Source organism: Schistocerca cancellata, chromosome 9 (genome assembly GCF_023864275.1).
Source record: "Schistocerca cancellata isolate TAMUIC-IGC-003103 chromosome 9, iqSchCanc2.1, whole genome shotgun sequence".
Lineage (NCBI taxonomy): Eukaryota > Metazoa > Arthropoda > Insecta > Orthoptera > Acrididae > Schistocerca > Schistocerca cancellata.
The window spans coordinates 18,559,675-18,585,454 of NC_064634.1; the positions used below are offsets into that span (position 1 = coordinate 18,559,675).

Genomic DNA, 25,780 nt, shown 5'->3' on the forward strand with positions numbered 1-25,780 from the left:
TGGCCAGTACTCCCGGCTCAGTTTACATCCTCCTTCCTCGTACCAGCGTCGTCTCCAAGGTTACCGTTCGCTGAGCTGTCCAACTTTTCCGGCTCCTCGCTTTTGCTTCATACTGCGTGGCGTTGGGCGAAGTCGAGGAAATCAGAGAGGCGACCTTGATAGCGCGCTCCGGCAAACGCGATAAACCGTGTCGCCGATAGTCCCAGCTAAAGGAAGTTGCAAACTTCTGATACCGAAGGTTACATCCTTGAGAAGTACACGCCGGCCGCGGTGGCCGAGCGGTTGTATGCGCTTCAGTCCGGAACCGCACGACTGCTACGGTCGCAGGTTCGAATCGTGCCTCCGGCATGGATGTGTGTGATGTCCTTAGGTTACTTATGTTTAAGTAGTTCTAAGCTCTAGGGGACTGATGACCTCAGATGTTGGGTCCCATAGTGCTCAGAGCCTTTTTTTTTATGTAACGTAAATAACTTACATCTGTGTACGTCGTGAGTAGCCAAAAACAGAAGTGTGGTGGACGATTTGATTTCTGCAGGTTTAACGTCCCCCATATTCGAATTGGCCTAAACAGTTACGGGGATAATTGCTGTTTTTCATACATCATGATATTTTGCGGCGGCCGGTGTGGCCGTGCGGTTCTAGGCGCTTCAGTCTGGAACCGCGTGACCGCTACGGTCGCAGATTCGAATCCTGCCTTGGGCATGGATGTCTGTGATGTCCTTAGGTTAGTTAGGTTTACGTAGTTCTAAGTTCTAGGGGACTGATGACCACAGATGTTAAGTCCCATAGTGCATAGTGCTCAGAGCCATTTGAACCATTTTGATATTTTGCGCTAATCTCATGGACAAAACCTGGATAAGGAACACAAACGTGACTGAAAACAGCGGCTTAACCAGTACTCCACTCCGTCTACAGTCCACAAGTGGCCCACCGGGACCATCCGACCCCCGCGTGACCCGCAGTGGAGGATGCGAATAGGAGGGACGTGGGGTCAGCACTCCGCTCTCCCGGCCGTAAGATGGAATTCTTGACCGAAGCCGCTCCTGTTCGGTCGAGTAGCTCCTCAATTGGGATCACGAGGCTGAGTGCACCCCGAAAAATGGCAACAGCGCATGGCGGCCTAGATGGTCACCCATCCGAGTGCCGGCCACGCCCGACAGCGCTTAACTTCGGTGATCTCACGGGAACCGGTATATCCACTGCGGCAAAGCCGTTGCCTTAAAACAGTGGCTTAAAGTGCTAAAAAATGAGGAGACACGTGTGACCGCCACAGCAGCCATTCAATGTACAGGGGAAAGGCAAAGTAATGTCAACGTCTATACTTACTTGGGAATGGTTTATTAATAAGGGGTTGGACTCCCTTTTCCGCCCAATACATCTGCGATTCTGAATACTGGCATATAATGATTGTATAGTCTCCAGTGGAATGTTATGCCACTCCTCGATCAGAACCTCTTCTAACTCCTGTATTGAGGACGGAGGTGGAAATATGCTCCGGAGTCTGAGCTCCAATACTGCCGACAAGATCTCGATAATGTTCAAATCCGTGCACTGTGCTGGCCAGGGAAGACGCAGCAGTTCAGTTACATGCTCGTCATAGAACGATTATACTGTCACGGCTGTGGGAATTAGTGCGCTATCGTCCTGAAATATGGCATCATTGTTAGGGAACAACATTTGAATCATGGGGTGCACCTGATCACCTAAAATGTTCGCATATTCGTTGGTTGTAACACAGCCTTTGAGAGTAATGCTGGGACCAGCACAATACCACGATACTGCTGCCCACTCCGTCGTACTCCCACCTCCATGCTTAACCGTTGATTTCGAGCAATCAGGAATTTAGATTTCTTTTGGCGTTCTCCAGACGTAAACCCCGCCCGATGTTGGAATTAACGAAAACGTTGACTCGTCGGACCATATGACGTGTGTCCACTGATCAGCCGACCAAGGTTTATGCTCCTGACACCATGTTTTACGCTTATTTGCGTTCGCTGTCGTCACTAATGGTTTATATACAGCAGCTCGTCCGCGAATATTCGCTTTGTGGAGTTCTCGGCGGACATTGTCGATAGATACGGGGTCTCCAAGATGGCTGTTGAGCTCTGCAGCCACTCTAGCCGCCGTAGTTTTGCGTTGTTTTGACACAATTCGTGTTAGTGTACGACGATCTCTGTCATTTAGTTTTGATTTGCGCCCACTACTACGTCTACACGACGATGTCTTTCCATGTTTTGTGTAGGCTGTCATGACTGTTCAAACAGTTGCTCTTGAAACATTCAATAAGTCGGCTGTCAAGGTTACTGACCTCCAGCCAATCGGCCCCCCCCCACAATCTGCCGTCTTTGGAACTCCGTTAGGTCTTTCCTTGCACGTCGACCTCGACCTCTGAATGCAAATGCGATGCGTGCAGTACTCGTAAACAACCTGCACTAATGCCTGGTCCACTCTGAACACGCACAGTCCCGCGCGACACGTGTCTTACCTGCGTTGTTGACCGTCAAACACAACCATCCCAGCCGGCCGCGGTGGTCTCGCGGTTCTAGGCGCTCAGTCCGGAACCGCGCGACTGCTACGGTCGCAGGTTCGAATCCTGCCTCGGGCATGGATGTGTGTGATGTCCTTAGGTTAGTTAGGTTTAATTAGTTCTAAGTTCTAGGGGACTGATGACCACAGATGTTAAGTCCCATAGCGCTCAGAGCCATTTGAACCATTTTGAACAACCATCCCATTACTACCACTGTTCACCTTATTTTGCCTATCCCCTGTACTTGAAGTAGGTCACCTGCATACTATCACAAGGTGTCTTTACGATACGAAATACACCGCACATCTTTTTCCCGTTTTTACGTAGGGAGTCATTCGACATGCACCACATGAAGGCTACGAAACTCAACGAGTTAGCGGTAATGTACTGAATGAACTTGGTAGCGTAAATTCTACACTCCTGGAAATGGAAAAAAGAACACATTTACACCGGTGTGTCAGACCCACCATACTCGCTCCGGACACTGCGAGAGGGCTGTACAAGCAATGATCACACGCACGGCACAGCGGACACACCAGGAACCGCGGTGTTGGCCGTCGAATGGCGCTAGCTGCGCAGCATTTGTGCACCGCCGCCGTCAGTGTCAGCCAGTTTGCCGTGGCATACGGAGCTCCATCGCAGTCTTTAACACTGGTAGCATGCTGCGACAGCGTGGACGTGAACCGTATGTGCAGTTGACGGACTTTGAGCGAGGGCGTATAGTGGGCATGCGGGAGGCCGGGTGGACGTACCGCCGAATTGCTCAACACGTGGGGCGTGAGGTCTCCACAGTACATCGATGTTGTCGCCAGTGGTCGGCGGAAGGTGCACGTGCCCGTCGACCTGGGACCGGACCGCAGCGACGCACGGATGCACGCCAAGACCGTAGGATCCTACGCAGTGCCGTAGGGGACCGCACCGCCACTTCCCAGCAAATTAGGGACACTGTTGCTCCTGGGGTATCGGCGAGGACCATTCGCAACCATCTCCATGAAGCTGGGCTACGGTCCCGCACACCGTTAGGCCGTCTTCCGCTCACGCCCCAACATCGTGCAGCCCGCCTCCAGTGGTGTCGCGACAGGCGTGAATGGAGGGACGAATGGAGACGTGTCGTGTTCAGCGATGAGAGTCGCTTCTGCCTTGGCGCCAATGATGGTCGTATGCGTGTTTGGCGCCGTGCAGGTGAGCGCCACAATCAGGACTGCATACGACCGAGGCACACAGGGCCAACACCCGGCATCATGGTGTGGGGAGCGATCTCCTACACTGGCCGTACACCACTGGTGATCGTCGAGGGGACACTGAATAGTGCACGGTACATCCAAACCGTCATCGAACCCATCGTTCTACCATTCCTAGACCGGCAAGGGAACTTGCTGTTCCAACAGGACAATGCCCGTCCGCATGTATCCCGTGCCACCCAACGTGCTCTAGAAGGTGTAAGTCAACTATCCTGGCCAGCAAGATCTCCGGATCTGTCCCCCATTGAGCATGTTTGGGATTGGATGAAGGGTCGTCTCACGCGGTCTGCACGTCCAGCACGAACGCTGGTCCAACTGAGGCGCCAGGTGGAAATGGCATGGCAAGCCGTTCCACAGGACTACATCCAGCATCTCTACGATCGTCTCCATGGGAGAATAGCAGCCTGCATTGCTGCGAAAGGTGGATATACACTGTACTGGTGCCGACATTGTGCATGCTCTGTTGCCTGTGTCTATGTGCCTGTGGTTCTGTCAGTGTGATCATGTGATGTATCTGACCCCAGGAATGTGTCAATAAAGTTTCCCCTTCCTGGGACAATGAATTCACGGTGTTCTTATTTCAATTTCCAGGAGTGTATTTAATTATTTGACTTGAAGGTAAACTTTACTTGCCCGAAACGCGTCGCTAGTAAATTAATGGTATAACATTAGTGACCCTTAAACAATATGACTTGATGCGGTGCATATACAACGCTTCTCATAGCACAGTCACGAAAACAAGTGTGCCATTATGGCTGACGTTCAGATACGAACAGCCTCGTGGAGGTTCCGATGTTATCCACCAAGCACTTGTAAACGCGCGGGGGACTTCAAAAACTAAGTTACACACCACCGTCGCGGGACAAGCAGCTGTTGCTCAACGCTGCGCTACATTTCGGTGTGACACAGACCCGTGACACTATTCTTCAACACATTTAAGAACATGCACCGTAACTCTGCTGTTTCGGTTCTCAGCCATCAACAATTTCCACAAGGAAACCTTGTCTCGAAACCTGAAAGAAAGTCCAAAGACATTCTGGTCGTATGTAGAGTATGCTAGCGGAAAGACACAATGACTGCCTTTCGCAATGCAATAGCAATGGAAATACGATTGACGACAGTGCTGCCAAAGCAGAGTTACTAAACGCAGCCTTCCGAAATTCTTTCACGAAAGAAGACGAAGTAAATATTCCAGAAATCGAATCAAGAACACTTACCAACATGAGTAACTTAGAAGTAGATATCCTCGGAGTAATGAAGGAAGTTAAATCACTTAATAAAAGCAAGTCTTCCAGTCCGGGCGGTATTCCAATTACGTTCCTATCAGATTATGCTGATGCAATACCTCCGTACTTAACAAACATATAAAACCGTTCGCTCGACGAAAGATCCGCACGCAAAGACTGGAAAATTGCGCAGGTCACACCGACGTTCAAGGAAGGTGGTAGGAGTAATCCACTAAATTACAGGCCCATATCGTTAACGCTGATATGCAGCAGGATTCTGGGCCATATATTGTGTTCGAACTTTGTGAATTATCTCGAGGAGAATGGTCCATTGACACACAGTCAACATAGATTTAGAAAACATCCTTCTCGTGAAACACAACTAGCTCTTTAAACACAGACAGTGTTAAGTGCTATTGACAAGGGATTTCAAATTGATTCCGTATTTCTACATTTCCAAAAGGCTTTCGTCACTGTCCTACACAAGTGTCTTGTATGAAATTGTATGCTTATGGAATGTGGTCCCACTTATGTGACTGCATTCGTAATTTCCTGTCAGACAGGTCACAGTTCGTAGTAACTGAAGGAAAGTCATCGAGTAAAACAGAAGTGTTTTCTGGCGTTCTCCAAGGTAGTCTTATAGGTCATTTGCTGTTTCATATCTATAAAACGATTTGGGAGACAATCCGAGCAGCCGTCTTAGGTTGTTGCAGATGATGTTGTCGTTTATCGACTACTAAACTCATCAGAAGATACACACAAATTGCAAAACGATTTAGAAAAGATATCTGAATGGTGCGTTAATTGGCAATTGACCCTAAATAATGAGAAGTGCTAAAAGTGTAAGTAGGCTGTTAATGTTTCCTTTATGTAAGTAGGCTGTTTATGTTTTCTTATTGGCAACGCTACGTAGCGCTCTGTATGAAAATCACTGGCTGTGCTGTGTGCAATCTGTGGCTAGTTTGCATTGTTGTCTGCCATTGCCATTGTATTGTTGGGCAGCTGGATGTTAACAGCGCATAGCGTTGGGCAGTTGGAGGTGAGCCGCCAGCAGTGGTGGATGTGAGGAGAGAGATGGCGGAGTTTTGAAATTACATATATTATGACTAGTGATGATATTAAGGTAAATACATTGTTTGTTCTCCATTAAAATCTTTCATTTGCTAACTATCCCTATCAGTAGTGCCTTCCGTAGTTTGAACCTTTCATTTAGCTGGCAGTAGTGGCGGTCGCTGTATTGCAGTAGTTCGAGTAAGGAAGATTTTTGGTGAGGTAAGTGATTTGTGAAACGTATAGTTTAATGTTTGTCTGGGCCATTCTTTTGTAGGGATTTTTGATAGTCAGATTGCGTTGCGCTAAAATTATTGTGTGTCAGTTTAAGGACAGTCATGTATAATTTTTCTAAGGGGACGTTTCAAAAGGAATCCGTTACACTTCGGTTACACGATAAACCAGTCAAATCTAAAGCTCGTAAATTCGTCTAAATACCTAGGAATTACAATTACGAACAATTTAAATTGGATGAGACACACACAAAATGTTGTGGAGAAGGCAAACCAAAGACTGCGTTTTATTGACAGGACACTTACAAAATGTAACATATCTGCCAAAGAGACCGCCTACACTACGCTTGTCCGTCCTCCTTTGGCGTATTGCCGCGCGGACTGGGATCCTTACCAGATAGGATTAGCGGGGTACATCGAGCAAGTTCAGAGAACGGCAGCACGTTTTGTATTATCGCGAAATAGGGGAGAGAGTGTCACGGTCGTGATACAGGATTTGGTGTGGACATCAGTAAAACTAAGGCGTTTTTGGTCGCTGCGGGATCTTCTCACGAAATTTCAGTCACCAGCTTTCTGCTCTGAATGCGAAAATATTTTGTTCATGCCGAGCTACATAGGAAGAAACGATGATCAAAATAAAATAAGGGAAATCGGAGCTCGCACGGACACAAAAAGGTGTTCCTTTTCCCGCGGGACGTTCGAGATTGCTATAACAGAAAATTATTGTGAAGGTGAGTCGATGAACCCTCTGCCAGACACTTAGGTGTGATTTGCAGACCATCGATGTAGATGTAGATCATCCAGGGACTATACCAAATCGACAGAAATCAACAATACGTGTTGCTAATGAGAATTTACATCCCATCGTCGTTAAGTGTTGAGCATCATACATAAAGATAATCGGAAGAAATGCTTACAAAGTAAAAACAACACGACTTTTACATTTTTGATATCATGCTACAAACGAATGCCATACTACAAGGCATATTATGATACACGCCAAGAGTTACCCCTGAAATACTCGACTCAGTCAACTTAAATACGGAGACTGAGCGTGAAGGATACTCGAAAAACCACAGAATCATATGATGCCACATAAAAGAGTGTATCCGTCAAAGATATTACAGTCCAAGAAACAAAACGTGATTTACAATCGACCATTATGTAAATATCCAATGTGTAATATAACATTTTTAATACAATATATTCACAAATTCACATCTGCTTATTACCAACATGTCAAATAACATCAGTAACGTCTGCTTAATATAAGCATCTACTAGCCTAGGAATTACGTCAAATACATGTACTGAGTACAGAACTGAAGCAAAAGGTGAGGATTACATTTTTAGACATAAGAACAAAGTCCATCAGTTTGTTATGGAACCAAAATTGTTTTTCTTATGTCCAAAATCAATTAACAAAGAAATCTTCGAAAGTCACATGAATAACTTTGTTGAGAAATAGTAGGCACAAAAAATCACAAGCCACATAAAATCCATAGATGTGTAAGTTGAAGAAGTATTACATTGTAAATGAAGTGACGTAGGAATAAGAAGTGTACTACAATGCTTGACAGACAAACAAGGGACGCCTGGGTAAATCGCCAGTACAAAAATCTTTCCAAACATTTTTGGAATATGAAACACATTCGTACATAAATACACACCTGGAAATGGAAAAAAGAACACATTGACACCGGTGTGTCAGACCCACCATACTTGCTCCGGACACTGCGAGAGGGCTGTACAAGCAATGATCACACGCACGGCACAGCGGACACACCAGGAACCGCGGTGTTGGCCGTCGAATGGCGCTAGCTGCGCAGCATTTGTGCACCGCCGCCGTCAGTGTCAGCCAGTTTGCCGTGGCATACGGAGCTCCATCGCAGTCTTTAACACTGGTAGCATGCCGCGACAGCGTGGACGTGAACCGTATGTGCAGTTGACGGACTTTGAGCGAGGGCGTATAGTGGGCATGCGGGAGGCCGGGTGGACGTACCGCCGCATTGCTCAACACGTGGGGCGTGAGGTCTCCACAGTACATCGATGTTGTCGCCAGTGGTCGGCGGAAGGTGCACGTGCCCGTCGACCTGGGACCGGACCGCAGCGACGCACGGATGCACGCCAAGACCGTAGGATCCTACGCAGTGCCGTAGGGGACCGCACCGCCACTTCCCAGCAAATTAGGGACACTGTTGCTCCTGGGGTATCGGCGAGGACCATCCGCAACCGTCTCCATGAAGCTGGGCTACGGTCCCGCACACCGTTAGGCCGTCTTCCGCTCACGCCCCAACATCGTGCAGCCCGCCTCCAGTGGTGTCGCGACAGGCGTGAATGGAGGGACGAATGGAGACGTGTCGTCTTCAGCGATGAGAGTCGCTTCTGCCTTGGTGCCAATGATGGTCGTATGCGTGTTTGGCGACGTGCAGGTGAGCGCCACAATCAGGACTGCATGCGACCGAGGCACACAGGGCCAACACCCGGCATCATGGTGTGGGGAGCGATCTCCTACACTGGCCGTACACCACTGGTGATCGTCGAGGGGACACTGAATAGTGCACGGTACATCCAAACCGTCATCGAACCCATCGTTCTACCATTCCTAGACCGGCAAGGGAACTTGCTGTTCCAACAGGACAATGCACGTCCGCATGTATCCCGTGCCACCCAACGTGCTCTAGAAGGTGTAAGTCAACTACCCTGGCCAGCAAGATCTCCGGATCTGTCCCCCATTGAGCATGTTTGGGACTGGATGAAGCGTCGTCTCACGCGGTCTGCACGTCCAGCACGAACGCTGGTCCAACTGAGGCGCCAGGTGGAAATGGCATGGCAAGCCGTTCCACAGGACTACATCCAGCATCTCTACGATCGTCTCCATGGGAGAATAGCAGCCTTCATTGCTGCGAAAGGTGGATATACACTGTACTAGTGCCGACATTGTGCATGCTCTGTTGCCTGTGTCTATGTGCCTGTGGTTCTGTCAGTGTGATCATGTGATGTATCTGACCCCAGGAATGCGTCAATAAAGTTTCCCCTTCCTGGGACAATGAATTCACGGTGTTCTTATTTCAATTTCCAGGAGTGTATATGAGTAACCTTATAATTACATCGGTATTCTAACACGTACAACATATAAACCCCATATTCTCAGAAGAAAGTAGATAACACGATGCGAATTTCCAAGGGGGAAACGTGCAATAATGTCGAGTTCCAAGATACATTTCGGGGAGTGGCCATCGTGTAGGACACGTAAGTCACATCATATAGGTCACATAAGTGTAGAATACCATGGAAAAACAATAGTTGCATCTCATTTTTGGAAATTAAATGAGAGAGTGAATACGATTTTGACGGGAACGTTTTAACGATTCCGTGGCAAGGTACATTCTGATATACCTCAGAAGGAAAGTGTTATCGTAGGACAAACCATAATTGGGTTGTGTCTGCAATTACATAAAGTGAGCCTCATGGATCTTTAACTGCCATCACGAATAGACTAAAAGACACAAAACAAGCATACAACAGGAATATACAGCTTAGACCCAATTCGCTTTGTTTGTTCATGAGTCCCAGAAAATATTAGATACAGGTTCCCAGGTAGATGCCATTTTACTTGACTTCCGGAAGGCGTTCGCTACAGTTCCGCACTGTCGCCTGATAAACAAAGTAAGAGCCTACGGAATATAAGACCAGTTGTGTGACTGGATTGAAGAGTTTTTAGCAAACAGAACACAGCATGTTGTTCTCAATGGAGAGACGTCTACAGACGTTAAAGTAACCTATGGCGTGCCACAGGGGAGTGTTATGGGACCATTGCTTTTCACAATATATATAAATGACCTAGTAGATAGTGTCGGAAGTTCCATGCGGCTTTTCGCGGATGATGCTGTAGTATACAGAGAAGTTGCAGCATTAGAAAATTGTAGCGAAATGCAGCAAGATCTGCAGCGGATAGGCACTTGGTGCAGGGAGTGGCAACTGACCCTTAACATAGAACAATGTGATGTATTGCGAATACATAGAAAGAAGGATCCTTTATTGTAAGATTATATGATAGCCGAACAAACACTGGTAGCAGTTACACTCGTTCAACCTATACTTGAGTATTGCTAATCAGTGTGGGATCCGTACCAGATCGGGTTGACGGAGGAGATAGAGAAGATCCAAAGAAGAGCGGCGCGTTTCGTCACTGGGTTATTTGGTAACCGTGATAGCGTTACGGAGATGTTTAACAAACTCAAGTGGCAGACTCTGCAAGAGAGGCACTCTGCATTGCAGTGTAGCTTGCTCGCCAGGTTTCAATAGGGTGCGTTCTTGGATGAGGTATCGAATATATTGCTTCCCCCTACTTATACCTCCCGAGGAGATCACGAATGTAAAATTAGAGAGATTCGAGCGCGCACGGAGGCTTTCCGGCAGTCGTTCTTCCCGCGAATCATACGCGGCTGGAACAGGAAAGTGAGGTAATGACAGTGACACGTCCACCACACACCGTTGGGTGGCTTGCGTAATATAAATGTAGATGTAGATGTAGATGTAGAAAATCACCAGCGAGACCCACCAGTGTAGAGCCAGTAAAGGCCTCAGTAACCGGCCATAATTAACAAGAAGTCGACAATTATAAAAAGTAGAAAAATTGGTGGGAACCGGATTTATAACCCTATACGCTGTACCATTTACAGCCACGTTGGTTAAGCACTGGGGAAACGTCACTATCGAAACCTTAAAAATAAATAATGGTGTTATATGTTCTAAGGCAGTTCAGAAGATGCCACAAGCGGAGCATTGTTACCAAGTCTGTGTAAAGAACCGTCTGAAGTACCTACCAGCCGTGCAAGTTGTGGACGGTAGAAATGCGCCACTTTGCCGCTGGGTCATTCCTGAACAGCCTTCTGAACGTCTTCATCGTTGGAAAAATCTGCGACTGCTGCGAATAATCAGTTCCTCCATTTGCCGGACATTTCTGTCTGTCGTCTGTGTCGGTAGCCTTCCTTCCCGATTAGCGTCATCCACGTCTGTGCGACTCTTGTCAAAGTGATCGCAACATTTCACTGCGACTGCTCGCGATATTGCATTTGGTCCACGTAACGTCAGAGTTTCACGGTTAATGTGTGCGCATTTGAGACCTTTTGCCCACAAGAATCGCCCCGTCCCGTGTGCTTCAACTCTGGAGTACGTTTTCCAAGTGCTGCGCCGTTTAGCTCGCACACTGCGTGACGTACCTGTTACCTGTACCGCAGCACAAATATGTCTGCAGGTCATCCAGAACAAGTACTGTCTCCTGACAATGCGCGTTTTTTAAAGCAGTGGGCTTAGCATGAGGAGACGTGTGTAACTTACTTTCTGAGATACCTTCATATATACAGGGTTATTACAAATTATTGAAGCGATTTCACAGCTCTACAATAACTTTATTATTTGAGATATTTTCACAATTCTTTGCACACACATACAAAAACTCAAAAAGTTTTTTAGGCATTCACAAATGTTCGATATGTGCCCCTTTAGTGATTCGGCAGACATCAAGCCGATAATCAAGTTCCTCCCACACTCGGCGCAGCACGTCCCCATCAATGAGTTCGAAACCATCGTTGATGCGAGCTCGCAGTTCTGGCACGTTTCTTGGTAGAGGAGGTTTAAACACTGAATCTTTCACATAACCCCACAGAAAGAAATCGCATGGGGTTAAGTCGGGAGAGCGTGCAGGCCATGACATGAATTGCTGATCATGATCTCCACCACGACCGATCCATCGGTTTTCCAATCTCCTGTTTAAGAAATGCCGAACATCATGATGGAAGTGCGGTGGAGCACCATCCTGTTGAAAGATGAAGTCGGCGCTGTCGGTCTCTAGTTGTGGCATGAGCCAATTTACCAGCATGTCCAGATACACGTGTCCTGCAACGTTTTTTTCGCAGAAGAAAAAGGGGCCGTAAACTTTACCCGTGAGATTGCACAAAACACGTTAACTTTTGGTGAATCGCGAATTTGCTGCACGAATGCGTGAGGATTCTCTACCGCCCAGATTCGCACATTGTGTCTGTTCACTCCACCATTAAGAAAAAAATGTTGCTTCATCACTGAAAACAAATTTCGCACTGAACGCGTCCTCTTCCATGAGCTGTTGCAACCGCGCCGAAAATTCAAAGCGTTTGACTTTGTCATCGGGTGTCAGGGCTTGTAGCAATTGTAAACGGTAAGGCTTCTGCTTTAGCCTTTTCCGTAAGATTTTCCAAACCGTCGGCTGTGGTACGTTTAGCTCCCTGCTTGCTTTATTCGTCGACTTCCGCGGGCTACGCGTGAAACTTGCCCGCACGCGTTCAACCGTTTCTTCGCTCACTGCAGGCCGACCCGTTGATTTCCCCTTACAGAGGCATCCAGAAGCTTTAAACTGCGCATACCATCGCCGAATGGAGTTAGCAGTTGGTGGATCTTTGTTGAACTTCGTCCTGAAGTGTCGTTGCACTGTTATGGCTGGCTGATGTGAGTGCATTTCAAGCACGACGTACGCTTTCTCGGCTCCTGTCGCCATTTTGTCTCACTGCGCTCTCGAGCGCTCTGGCGGCAGAAACCTGAAGCGCGGCTTCAGCCGAACAAAACTTTATGAGTTTTTCTACGTATCTGTGGTGTGTCGTGACCATATGTCAAAGAATGGAGCTACAGTGAATTTATGAAATCGCTTCAATCATTTGTAATAGCCCTGTATAATACTGCTCCCAACAGACTGCGTCCGCCGTGCGCTGCACGTTTCGAGCCGCCTTTCACCTCGATGACGTCGTTTGTGGAGACGACCGTCGACCTAGCGTAGCAAAAGTGAGATTCAGCCGAAGAGCCGACACGTTTCCATTGATCGACAGTCTAATCCGAATGGTTCAGTGCTCACTGCAGTCATAGTTGACGATGTCGTTGGGACAACATATGAAAACGTTCGGGTGGTCTGCTGCGGAGCTCCATGTTCAACAGTGTGCGATGAGTGGTGTGCTCCGAATTATTTGTGCGTGCGCCAGCATTGCGCTCCTTCTGCAGAGATCCCACAGATCACCATCTATCCTACTTTACAGAGCAGACAAGCCTCCGAACTCCACGTTCTGTGGAGAGTCGTGCCCTAGTGGTGGTGAAAGGGTACAGTACCGCCCGACATTGAAAATAGGTACAACGTACTTCATTATTATTGTCAGAATAACACATTTTTTTTGTAAAATAACTCAATTTCAATTAATACAGCGAAGCCGGATACCAGTGGGGGAAAGAATGACAATTTATTTATTTAATTGATCACATGTGCACTCCCACAAAATAAATCCCTACATCCAGTTTGGTGAGATCTGTGAAATGAATGAATGTATGGTCGTCTGCCAACTGCAGATAGTGAAGGTGAATATATGATCATCTTTGAGACGATCCTTTGGCCACCTTTGGTGGGACCAAAGAGATGAAATTTACCTGAGCATTGAGCGCCTGAAATGTGGCCGACCAATACGGTAGCAAGGTGCTCCCCCACTTCGGCAGAGGTGCGAGAGAACCTGCAGAACGGCCATGTTTCAGCACTCTGCCGCTGGATCTTGTGCTGTTAAGACCTGTCTTAGGTGTGCTCCGTAAAGATAAAAGAGTGGAAACATGGTATGCATGTGGAATATTTAAGAGTAGTTTGAAATAATAATTTCTGTATTTCAGGAACTTTTGTGGGGAGAATTAAATGTCAGGCAGGTAATATTAATGGGATCGTAGTAATCTTCGGAAGTGACCAACGGTCACAATGAAACCACGTGTAACAATAAGTTGAAATATTTACGTGTGCTTAAGTTAAGCTGAATTACTAGCACGTGTACTATAACTTGAAATATTTAAGGAATGGCGTGTGCAGGACTTGAAATTAGAGACGAGTACTTCCACGTGGTGAGTACTGTGTGAGTCTCGATCTGTGTATGAGACAAAGGATAAAGAGAAGTACTCGTCCTTGGTATCAGCTGAGGACTCGCGTGTGTGATGAATATGCACTTAATATTACTTTGCATGTTATGTTTCCGTGTGACGCTTGATTCAAACTATATTACTCTGAGAGAGAAGCAAGGTGACTCAGCCGTCTATCCAGCAACGCCACTTGCCTTGCATTGCACAGGAAGACGCGCATATATCTCCAGAGTTCATAGTAGGAAAGAAGAATTACGAAGTGGGGCAGTGTCGTGTGAAACTGGGATAAATACTAATTGAAGTGGGAAAGCTGAAAGTGATAGTGTTGTGACTATTTATTGTGTTGTATTCCATGTTGTAGTGTGGTGTATGTCATGTAACTTGGGTATGTGTGGTTTGCATGGGAGAGTAGCTAGGTAGTTGCAGAGGTAGTTGGTTATGCGTGTTCCTTTTGTACCGCTCGGTCTGGGGGAAAGTTTCGTGATGATGGTTGTGAGAGTCGAAGTGTGAGATATAGCAAAAAAAAAAAAAAAAAAAGTGCACTGTAGCGGTAAATAATTACGAGACCATAAGGTAGAGAATCACCAATGTAAAGCCATGCCCACTGGGCGGAATTTCTAATGTGTTATTGTTGTAGGTTATAGAATTTGTGTGTTTAGGTTATAGAATTTATCAAAATAAATAAGATAGTGAAAAGAAAAAGATTGGTGGCATTTTCCTTCGAATTGTACGTTGTCAAGATATCCAGAATTTATAATGTGTGCGCCACTCATATTCAGTGCGATGGCCACGTGTTGGTAAAAGCCGTTAAATAAAAGACATAAAGAAAATGTGGTATTGCCAGTGCGTAGTGAAGAGTCAGAGTTCTGTAAATTACTGATAGTGAGATATGCGTTTCCGTTGCGCATTATTCATACAGGAGGATAATTTGTAACTTTATTGTGAGTATTAGAGTTCATGTTACTCGACAGATAAGAATGAATCCACTCGCTTGGCAGACCACTCATCTTGCAGGCCTGACTGCTTGATGCCACAGTATGAGCAAGGCGTGTGGGTGCCTCTCAGTGGTTTCACTGCCCCCTACCGCTTTCCGCAGATGCTCACGACAGTAGCACGTGGACATTCCATCAGCTTCGCCGTTATCGAGATATTCGTTCATGCGCTTTGCGTAATAATAATCTGCCCTTTGTGAAAGTCGCTTAGCTCAATGGATTTCCCGGTTTGCAGCCCATATCTTTGCTAGGGTGATTCCCAGTCCGTGTCTGCTCCGCTTACAGACGTTTGTTACCGCATCACGTGCCCGCAACACTACCAGGTGGCATCCATCTTCGCGGTGGGCAGTGGTCGTAATGTTTTGGCTGATCAGTGTAACTTATTTTCATAAGTAGTCCATTACTGTTAGATTACACTGTAAAGAGTAGCTGTCCTAAATAGCTAGGAGTAAAACACTGTAACTAAACCACACGCCACGTTGAGATTCACTGAAAGACTGCTATGGAAATGTAATTCCCCCACAAAAGAAGTAGCTCACAAAACACTCATTCGAGCGATTCTTGAGTACAGGCCGTCCTTACTGAGATGCCCGATAAACTCCACTGGCAAACGCTGTGCGACACGGAAAGGCTAACTTTTATTAAATTCCGAGAGCAGGTGTTCCGAGAAGAGCCAGCCAACATGTTTCTTCCTCCCTCATACTTTTTCGTGACATAACCGTGACTGGAAAAAACCGGAGACGTCCGACCTCGTAAAAAAGTTGACTGACAAGTCGTCGTTCTCGCGCAAATTTCCGCGAATCGAACAGGCTGTGAGAGGTGGGGGCGGGGGAGGGAGGCGTTACGATAACCGTACCAGAAGTTCTCTACAGCACACTCACCTTTGAGGTGTAGACAAGTTTAGTCAAAACCGATCAACTTAGTTTCAGTGGATGACCCGTTACGTCGTTTGAAGGCGGATAGAGACTAAGAAAGAGGCTACATGCTGATCTTCAGTTATTTGTGAAAGTTCAAAAATTTATAACGCTTCTGGTTTTACGAAGTATGTTATTACATAACCGCAAGCAAATGCTACAGAAACACTTGTAGTGACTTGTCGAGTAAGTGTGGCACTGAAAGTAATTTGTAAAAAATGTATTTAATACATGTTATACGTAAATACAACGGTTCCCGTGAGATCATCGAAGTTAAGCGCTGTCGGGCGTGGTCGGCACTTGGATGGGTGACCATCAAGACCGTCATGCGCTGTTGCCATTTTTCGGGGTGCACTCAGCCTCGTGATGCCAATTGAGGAGCTACTCTACCGAATAGTAGGTGCTTCGGTCAAGAATACCATCATAACGACCGGGAGAGCGGTGTGCTGACCACATGCCCCTCCTATCTGCATCCTCCACTGAGGATTCCGTTCAACTGCTCTTTCAAGTTGTAATCTCCCCCTCACTTATCGACCTTAATGACAGTGAAAAATTAAACCGCGTGTACCTAATGGAAATTTGGGAAAAGCAATCGTCACAGAAGTCAATTTGTCGGTAAAGAGGGAGGAAAGGGTTGCATCTAAATGAAAGGAAAAATGCTAATGAAACTGCTGGAAATTAATTTTGAAATAGGGGTAAAGTTAATAAAGAAAGTAAATGTGCGGCCGTTACTTTCACAATTAACTAGTGGTGATTAGATATTTGAGATTTGGGGGAAATTACAGTCGCCAGTCTAAGGACAATTACTATAGTAACAGAAAAAGAAAGGTTATTACACATATAATTAGCACTAGAAGCGTGGCAACTGAAGGTTGACACGTACAGTGTGAAAACTGAAAGTTTGTCAGAAGTAATAAATTTCGCTACACTCTGACTTAATTTAGCAAAAGAATTAATAAAACCGGAAAATAGAAAGTTAATTTAGTGACTGAAGTTAATAGTGAGCTTTCTTTCTGAAGCACATCGAAATTCTGTAAAATACGGTTAGTCTTGGACTACCTCAACAATCATTTCAAAAGCTACTTGAATCTACGCAATGTAGAAAAAAATGGTTCAAATGGCTCTGAGCACTATGGGACTCAACATCTTAGGTCATAAGTCCCCTAGAACTTAGAACTACTTAAACCTAACTAACCTAAGGACATCACACACACCCATGCCCGAGGCAGGATTCGAACCTGCGACCGTAGCAGTCCAGCGGTTCCGGACTGCAGCGCCAGAACCGCTAGACCACCGCGGCCGGCCGCAATTTAGAAATAAGGGATTTAACTTTGAACTTGAATTAAATGATTCTGAACAATTAACACTAGTAAAATTTAGTACGTACCAAGCTGAGCTGCAGTCACAGGTAAGCTCAAATACGGTAACAAAACTCGCACTCTTAATTTGTGCTTGTGTAATGTGAATATTTTAGCCAGCTATGAGTACCTTAACTGAACTTTAAAATTAAAGCAGTGAAATCGCATGATGCTGGCGTTTGAATTTCAACGACACTCGGGTTCATTCCAGAAAAGGAAGGGACCCTGCTTGGTAATGCAATTGGGACAATGAGCAACAAACGTTCATGCTAAGTTGCTGTAATTTTGTGATGCAACAATTTTAAAAGTTTGAAAAGCTGAGGTCTGCCATACAGTTCTAAAACTTTACGTGCTTCCAGTCTTCATTGTTGGTTGATTGAAGGTTTGAAGCCGCCGCGATCGAGGAGGTGGCGACAGTCACTCATTGTCGGCCGTTGCTGTTGCAGAAGCTGGATGTTGGCGCGCCTACTTCTCGACACGGTCACCAGACGAAACGGGCTCTTGATGTGCGCCAGCTAATGCTTCCCGTCCGCGACACCATGTCAGAAACTATCATCGCAAGTCGAGCGCAATTACATTCTGCCAAACCCCGAAAGCGCGGCAACTCGCGGGAGCTTCACACAACACACCTGCTCCACTGCACCACCCCAGCCAGACTCCCCCTGCTCAGCCCGCGCTCCACGCGGCAGAGTCAATACTACGAAAGATCCTAAACACTTTCGTTCTCCACACTACCTATCGATGTATTCGTTCGATAGTATTTTTCCCTAGGCAAGACCCAGCGTAAAAATACAAATAATATTTACGAAACAAACCAATTATACATCGACATAAATGCATATATATATATATATATATATATATATATATATATATATATATATATATATACAAATAGTAAAACAATTACAATATGTAAAGACACAGAAATGTCATATATTCAGGTAACAAAAATAAGGAAAACAAATTTATAGTACAATAGATGGAAATAGGAGGATATGCATCTCCGGCATTACAAAGTCCTTTGCTGTTTCTGACATAGCCGGCTGAAGTGGCCGTGCGGTTAAAGGCGCTGCAGTCTGGAACCGTAAGACCGCTACGGTCGCAGGTTCGAATCCTGCCTCGGGCATGGATGTTTGTGATGTCCTTAGGTTAGTTAGGTTTAACTAGTTCTAAGTTCTAGGGGACTAATGACCTCAGCAGTTGAGTCCCATAGTCCTCAGAGCCATTTGAACATTTTTTTGTTTCTGACAGAATTACAATGTCATTGGCGAACATCAAAGTTTTTATTTCTTCTCCATGGATTTTAATTCCTACTCTGAATATTTCTTTTGTTTCCTTTACTGCTTGCTCAATACACAGATTGAATAACATCGGGGAGAGGCTACAACCCTGTCTCACTCCCTTCCCAACCATGTCGCTCGACTCTTATAACTGCCATATGGTTTCTGTACAAATCGTAAATAGCCTTTCGCTCCCTGTATTTTACGTCTGCCACCTCCAGAATTTGAAAGAGAGTATTCCAGTCAACATTGTCAAAAGCTTTCTCTAAGTCTACAAATGCTAGAAACGTAGGTTTGCCTTTCCTTAATCTTTCTTGTAAGATATGTCGTAGGGTCAGTATTGCCTCACGTGTTACAATGTATGTATGTATATTCGTCTGTACTTCAAAGGAACGCTATTCAGTATGTGCGAGAACAATTTTAACCCCCGATGTACCACACACACGTGACCTCTGCGGTACTGAGCCAAATGTTTGCACGTCTGGGGAAAGCAGACATGCTGATTTCTTTCTAGATAGTGAGAGCAGTTGACTTAATTGATTGCAACTTCTTCTTACAGTTCAAAACAGTACATTATCTTTTCAGTCTGATAATTCCATGAAATTTCAACTGCTGTAATCTTTTCCTCTATTACTTTGAAAGTACCCAGCTTTCGTACTCAAATGTGTCAAGTACCCCCATCTCCTAACACAGCAACAACTTGGAAGCATTTCTGGTTTTATATTTTCGAGCTTCTAATTGCATCACGAGTATTTGAGGAGAGGTTTTTTTTCCCAAGATATTTCATTTTTGGGATAGTTAAAGCAGGGTACCCGATACCACACATTGGCATTAACCCCTACCTGTACCGCGACGGTGGGGCGTCTTTTGTGTGTTATATAATCACCGTATCGTCACCGTATAAAATACTTTTTAATGTGTTTTATAGAACAGTCTTCACAAAACTGTTAAAATTGAACAAAATTCGTGATTCCTTCGTGACCTGTTGCAGACGTACGTCATTTTGGCTTTGCCTTGTAATGCAACTGCCTGTTCGCTCAGGAAAGCCGTATAAATTTACAGACATGACAATAGTTTTAGCAAGAAGGCGTCACGGTAAACGGAAAATTCTTACGCAGATGGTGTATTTCCCGCTGCTCCTCTGTTACATAAGAAATGCCACAAAACCTAGGACCCGGCTAAGTGACACGCCGGAAGAAGAAATGGCGGTATGACCTTTCGCAGATATCCACGGGGTGTCGGACAGAATCGGCCGTACGTTGCGTACAAAAGGCGTAAACGCTGTTTAGAAGCCGACCAAGAATACGAAAGAGTGTGTCAGATAGGGAAAGGACTAAAGGGACCCACTTATAATGCCAGGAGTACAATGTACGTTAAGAAAACGCTGCGTAGGGATGACTGGACGATCCATCAATACCAGGATTGTCAACGGAACACAGTGAATACTTTGTTATGGCCTTCACATTTCACTTCGTGAATTTTTTAAGGAGTATCTTGAGAAATAACCGTTTTGCTGTCTTGAATGGTCTCTCTGGCACCTGCCTATAGCACATCTAACACGAGCTCGGTGCAATGTTCGTAAATCAAAAGACATAACCACAGATCAAAACACTCTCACATTTGATAATTAAAGAAGAGACACTGAACCTTGTTTGCAATGGAACACGTCAATTTGACACGAACAAATTTTGAATATAAGGTTTATATCTATGTTTGCAGGGTCGCCTAACCAGGATCTGTTGCAGAACATTAGCTTGGTTCTGAGGGTCAAATAAAGTCTGAATGTAATAAGTCATTTATTTACTCAAAACTTCGATGTAGATCCCAGTAAAATGACAGAAATAACTTTCCAATTAAATGAATATAAAGTCTCGTAATGTTGACTGAGAAATTGCTGCAACACAATGAGCCCAAAGTCGTCTAAAATACGCCCCACCAGCACTGCGGGAGGTACCTCATCTATGCAGAAGATTGGCTGGTGAACGCTACAAACTTCCTTGATCTGTGCAGCTCGCAAATGCAAAGTGAACGAGTGCAAGAACCAGTACAATTAATCAGGCAACTCAAGTTGCGCGGCAAATCCCGCAAATTGTGAGCTGCCGAGAAAGTGGACGGCGCTAATGCGAAATGCGAAGCTTAAAGCTGAGCAAAGGTGCACCAGAATGCACCTGTATGAACACCGGATAAAGACGGCCGAGATGGCGTCAGAGAAAGGCTGCAATCTCTGGAACACGAGCATCCCGTATGGCTTCCCTATAGTCCAGTGAAACTGTCAGAAAAAAAGCCTGTACCTTGCAAAAGGTGGGGTAGAAGATTTTATTTTTTTAACTCGTTCATATTGTTTGAATGGTTAGAAAACCAAGTTTTGCCAACAAAATTTCTCTTGGGAAAACTTTCTGCAGTCAAAAAACTTCGAATATTTCTGACTTTTTTCAGTTTTTCAAAATATCTCAGTTTCATTTGCTCCTATCGCTTTGACGTCTATTTTCTTTTTTAAAGAGCACAAAATTCTCTACAAATTTGATTTTTACCATTTTTTTCTACTCCCAATATCTAAGGCTCTACAGCGCGTCAATAAATACCAATTTTTAAAATTTCTAGCAAAGTGGCAAATTACCTAATTTTTGAACACTGTTATTTCAGTTTCTATTTGTGTGGTATAAACATATTACTCATCATGTTATTCATTGGAATTTACCATCTCACTCTGCTACAGGGCCAGGACAAACAGCATCATATTCAGTAACTACGAACACATTCACGTCTGATTGCGTGAAGTTTATTTGTGTTACAATATGTAATACGATTGCATGCAGGTGCCGTACATTTTCTACAGTTGATTGACGTTAATGATCAGTTATAAGAAAAAGTATGTAGGAATTGTTCTTTAGCGGACAAAAGCGTATTTATTCTTTGGCGGACGGAAGGCAATTATCTCTAGTGATGGTTCACAGCGCGCTGACAGCCATTAGCACACAACAATAAGGGTCCTACAGTTTGGAGTCACTTCCATTCAGTATATGTTGTGGTGCTGAAAATGAGTATGTCTGACATGAATTTGTGTTTCATTTGCGAAAAAACTGTGGTGAGTGGTGGATGCAATGTGAAAAAGAAAGGACTGAGCACACTTATCAATTGTAGTGCTAAACGCAGGGAGTCTGCTCACACCCGTTTTTTGAAAACGCTCAGTGAAGTGATGGTGCATGAAGCATGCTACAAGAAGTACATTAATGAGAGAATGATAGCAGCTAGCCTTCGACATCCCCAGGAACCAACAGGCGTGCTACGTCGGTCGCAGGAAAAAGGTCAGTTCAAGTTCAAAGAGAAATGTTTCTTATGTGCAAAAGGGAATTCTGATGACTTTTTAACCAAGCAGTTCAGACTGCCATGTGCCAAACGAAATTTTGATGGAGGGTACCTTATCCACAAAGTGACTTGGACTCGAAATGTTTGCTTCAAGTCAATAGCCCAAAGCTATGTTTCTTACCTGCAACGTCAATTTGGATCTCAACTTGCTATTGTATTTTATGGGTATCCATGTGAGGGAGACAAATGTAGCACAAAGAGTGCTGAGAGGATTCGTAGGTCCAAAAAACATTCTTCGGTTGACGTTGTGGTTGAATCAGAGATAGTGAACCAAGTCCCTCAGGACAAGTTCTTTTATAACGAACGAAACAAGATGCGTTTGATCACACTTCTTAAAAAGGAATTTCTGGAGTGTAGCGTTGAAGTGCACCAGGCACAAGAAGATGCTGACGTTATGATTGTAACATCTGTCATTTCAAGAACCAAAGATTTTGGAAGTGTTGTCATTGTAGGAGAAGATGTTGACCTGCTTGTGCTCATGACCAGTTTGGGGCAAGGCATTGAAAACTTATTTTTCTTAAAGCCAGGAAGAGGAAATGCAGAAGACAAGTGGTTTTCCACTGCATCTTACAAGTTTGACATTGAATATATTCTGTTCACTCACGCCTTTAGCGGATGTGATACAACATCCGCTTTTTTTGGTCAAGGAAAAATTAAGTGCAGCAATATTTGAAAAAAGAGACAGCATTGGTCGTATATTTTTTTCTATTGCAAAATCGATTTTATGTCACTGAGTGACCATCTTCAGTGCTATATTGTATAACAAATTGGGATGCACTCATCCCAATTTGTTATACAATATAGCACTGAAGATGGTCACTCAGTGACAGAAAATCGATTTTGCAATAGAAAAAAATATACGACCAATGCTGTCTCTTTTTTCAAGTATACCTGTTACCTGGTCGTAGTGCACAAGACAACATGGAGTCGCCAATCAATGCAGCAATATTGTTGCGAAAAATGAACATCTAACCTCAGCGCTTTGCACGTTCAATAAACCACATGCTACCCGTGAAGAAATAATAACAGCAACAAAACAGGTTACTATCGCATTGTATAGTGGAGGTGTCAGCAGTTCCCACACACTAGACCATTTGCGGTACCAGCTATTCGCTAAGTCTGCCACAAAAAGCAAACTGAATCTTGCGCGGTTGCCACCTACACAAGATGCTGCACAACATCATTCGTTGCGGACTTACCAGCAAGTCCAAAGTTGGATGGGAAACTTGAAACCTCCTGAGAAATGGGGCTGGAACCACAGTGACCACGGTCCAATACCCGTTATAATGAGCCAAGATGCAGCACCTGAAGCACTTCTTCACATTGTTTCACATTGTTTCATGAACTGTGGCGCAGCGAGCTCCTGCAGAAAAGCGGGTTTGAAATGTTCTTCAGTTTGCAAGAAATGTATTGGGGTCAACTGTGAAAACGTGCCAAAATTTTTATATGAAGACAGTGAAGAAGATGTGATGGAGGATGTTGAGGAAACCGCTGACGAAATCAACGAACTTGCTGAGGCTGACTCGCTGTTTAAAGAAGAGGTCAATCTGGGATCAACTCTAGGTACAGACCCTGAATCCGTAACTCAAGGTATTTCTGGTGACACTGAGGAACCTGGCCCATCAAAACGTTGGAAATGATGCTCACATCTGTCTCAAGTGCGCTAATTTGCGATATTACAAGTATTACATACTCAGAACTGTCAACATTTTTTGTAACTGACAATGCATTTTAATTGTAATAAACCTACTTATTTTTAATGTCAACTGTGAGGCTTTTATGCACAAGAATAATTACCTACCTAATTAGGTTGCCTATTGCAGCTAATAATAGTTCAGTTTCCTGAGACAATTTATTTTGTGTGTGTGTGTGTGTGAGAGAGAGAGAGAGAGAGAGAGAGAGTGTCTATGTCTCTTAATGATGTATTTTTATATTTATAATTTTACAAATACCAGGGCTGAGGTGGCCCATAGTGAACCTCAGGTAGTGATGTAAGAATCACAAGAGCTCGGTGCCTAGCAATACTCATGTTGCATACAGAGAAATTGAATACTTGAAAGTGAGGTGGTAAATTCCAACATAATAACATGATGTATAACGTATTTATACTACACAAACAGAAACTGCAAAAATAGTGTTCAAAAATAAGGTATCTTGCCACTATGCTCAAAATTTGAAAAATTGGTATTTTTTGAGGCGCTGTAGCGCCTTAGATATTGGGAGTAGAAAAACATGGCAAGAATCAAATTTGTAGAGAATTTTGTGCTCTTTAAAAAAGAAAATAGACGTTAAAGCGATAGGAGCAAATGAAACTGACATATTTTGAAAAAAACGGAAAAAAGGCCGATATTTTCCAAGTTTTTTGACTGTAGAAAGTTTTCCCAAGCGAAATATTCTTGGCAAAAATCGGTTTTGTAATATTTCCAACCATATGAACGAGTTGAAAAAATAAACTCTTCTACCCCACCTTTTGCAAGGTATTTCTGCAATTTGACTGGACTACTACGACAGGTGCCGAAAATTCTCCTCCTCTAAACCTAATTTCCGACTTTTCGAAATATTCTACACGGATGGGAGAACACCCAGCCATTTTCACCGTGACCAGCGAGAGTTTCGCTTTATTTACTTGAATACAGGGGAACCGTGCACAAATTTCCAATTCTTGACTTACTGAATGAAGAGGTTACATTCAAGAGGTTTGAACCTCTTGCTAACCGTGTTGCACTCATTGCCTAAACACTATGGCGAGCCAGACTCAAATGGTTCAAATGGCTCTGACCACTATTAGACTTAACGTCTTAGGTCATCAGTCCCCTAGAACGTAGATCTACTTAAACCTAACTAACCTAAGGACATCACACACATTCATGCCCGAGGCGGGATTCGAACCTGCGACCGTAGCAGTCCCGCGGTTCCGGACTGAAGCGCGTAGAACCGCTTGGCCACCGCGGCCGGCGAGCCAGACTCACTTGCTGGATAATAAAACTTGGAGTGAAAAGGCAACGAATTTTGTCACGTTGGCTTAGAGATGCAGTTCAAATGGCTCTGAGCACTATGGGACTTAACATCTTAGGTCATCAGTCCCCTAGAACGTAGATCTACTTAAACCTAACCAACCTAAGGACATGACACACATTCATGCCCGAGGCAGGATTCGAACCTGCGACCGTAGCAATCCCGCGGTTCCGGACTGAAGCGCTTAGAACCGCACGGCCACCGCTTCTGGCTTAGAGATACAGTGTCCGCCCGTTCTTAGATATAGGTATAGCGCGACAATAATTGAAATATATGAAATAAAATCGTCATAACTTCTGAACGGATTGCGTGGGGTGTAGCGACGAAGCCCACTTTCATTTGGATGGGTTCGTCAATAAGCAAAAATGGCACATTTGGGGGACTGAGAATCAGCATTTCGCAACCAAAAAGTGATTGTGACTGGATAGTGTGCAGTGCCCTGTCACGGAATAATCGGTGCGATATTCTTAGATGCCACGGTGACTACCGAACGGTACGCGAATGTTTCGGAAGATGATTTCATCCTCATTATCCAAAGTGGCCCTGATTTCGACAAGATGTGGTTCGTGCAAGACGGAGCTCGACCGCATCGAAGCAGGAGAGCGTTTGATGTCATGGAGGATCACTCTGAGGACCGCATTCTGGATCTGGGATACCCGGAG

At 44.8% G+C, this 25,780-nt stretch overlaps 1 protein-coding gene and 1 pseudogene across 1 annotated transcript in view; one reads left to right on the forward strand and one right to left on the reverse strand.

Annotated features, from left to right (window-relative positions):
- Positions 1 to 25,780, forward strand: part of LOC126100720 (peptidoglycan-recognition protein SB1-like) — a 153,162-nt gene that overhangs the window by 25,102 nt on the left and 102,280 nt on the right. The window lies entirely within an intron of this gene.
- LOC126102344 (5S ribosomal RNA) lies at positions 1,101 to 1,218 on the reverse strand (annotated as a pseudogene).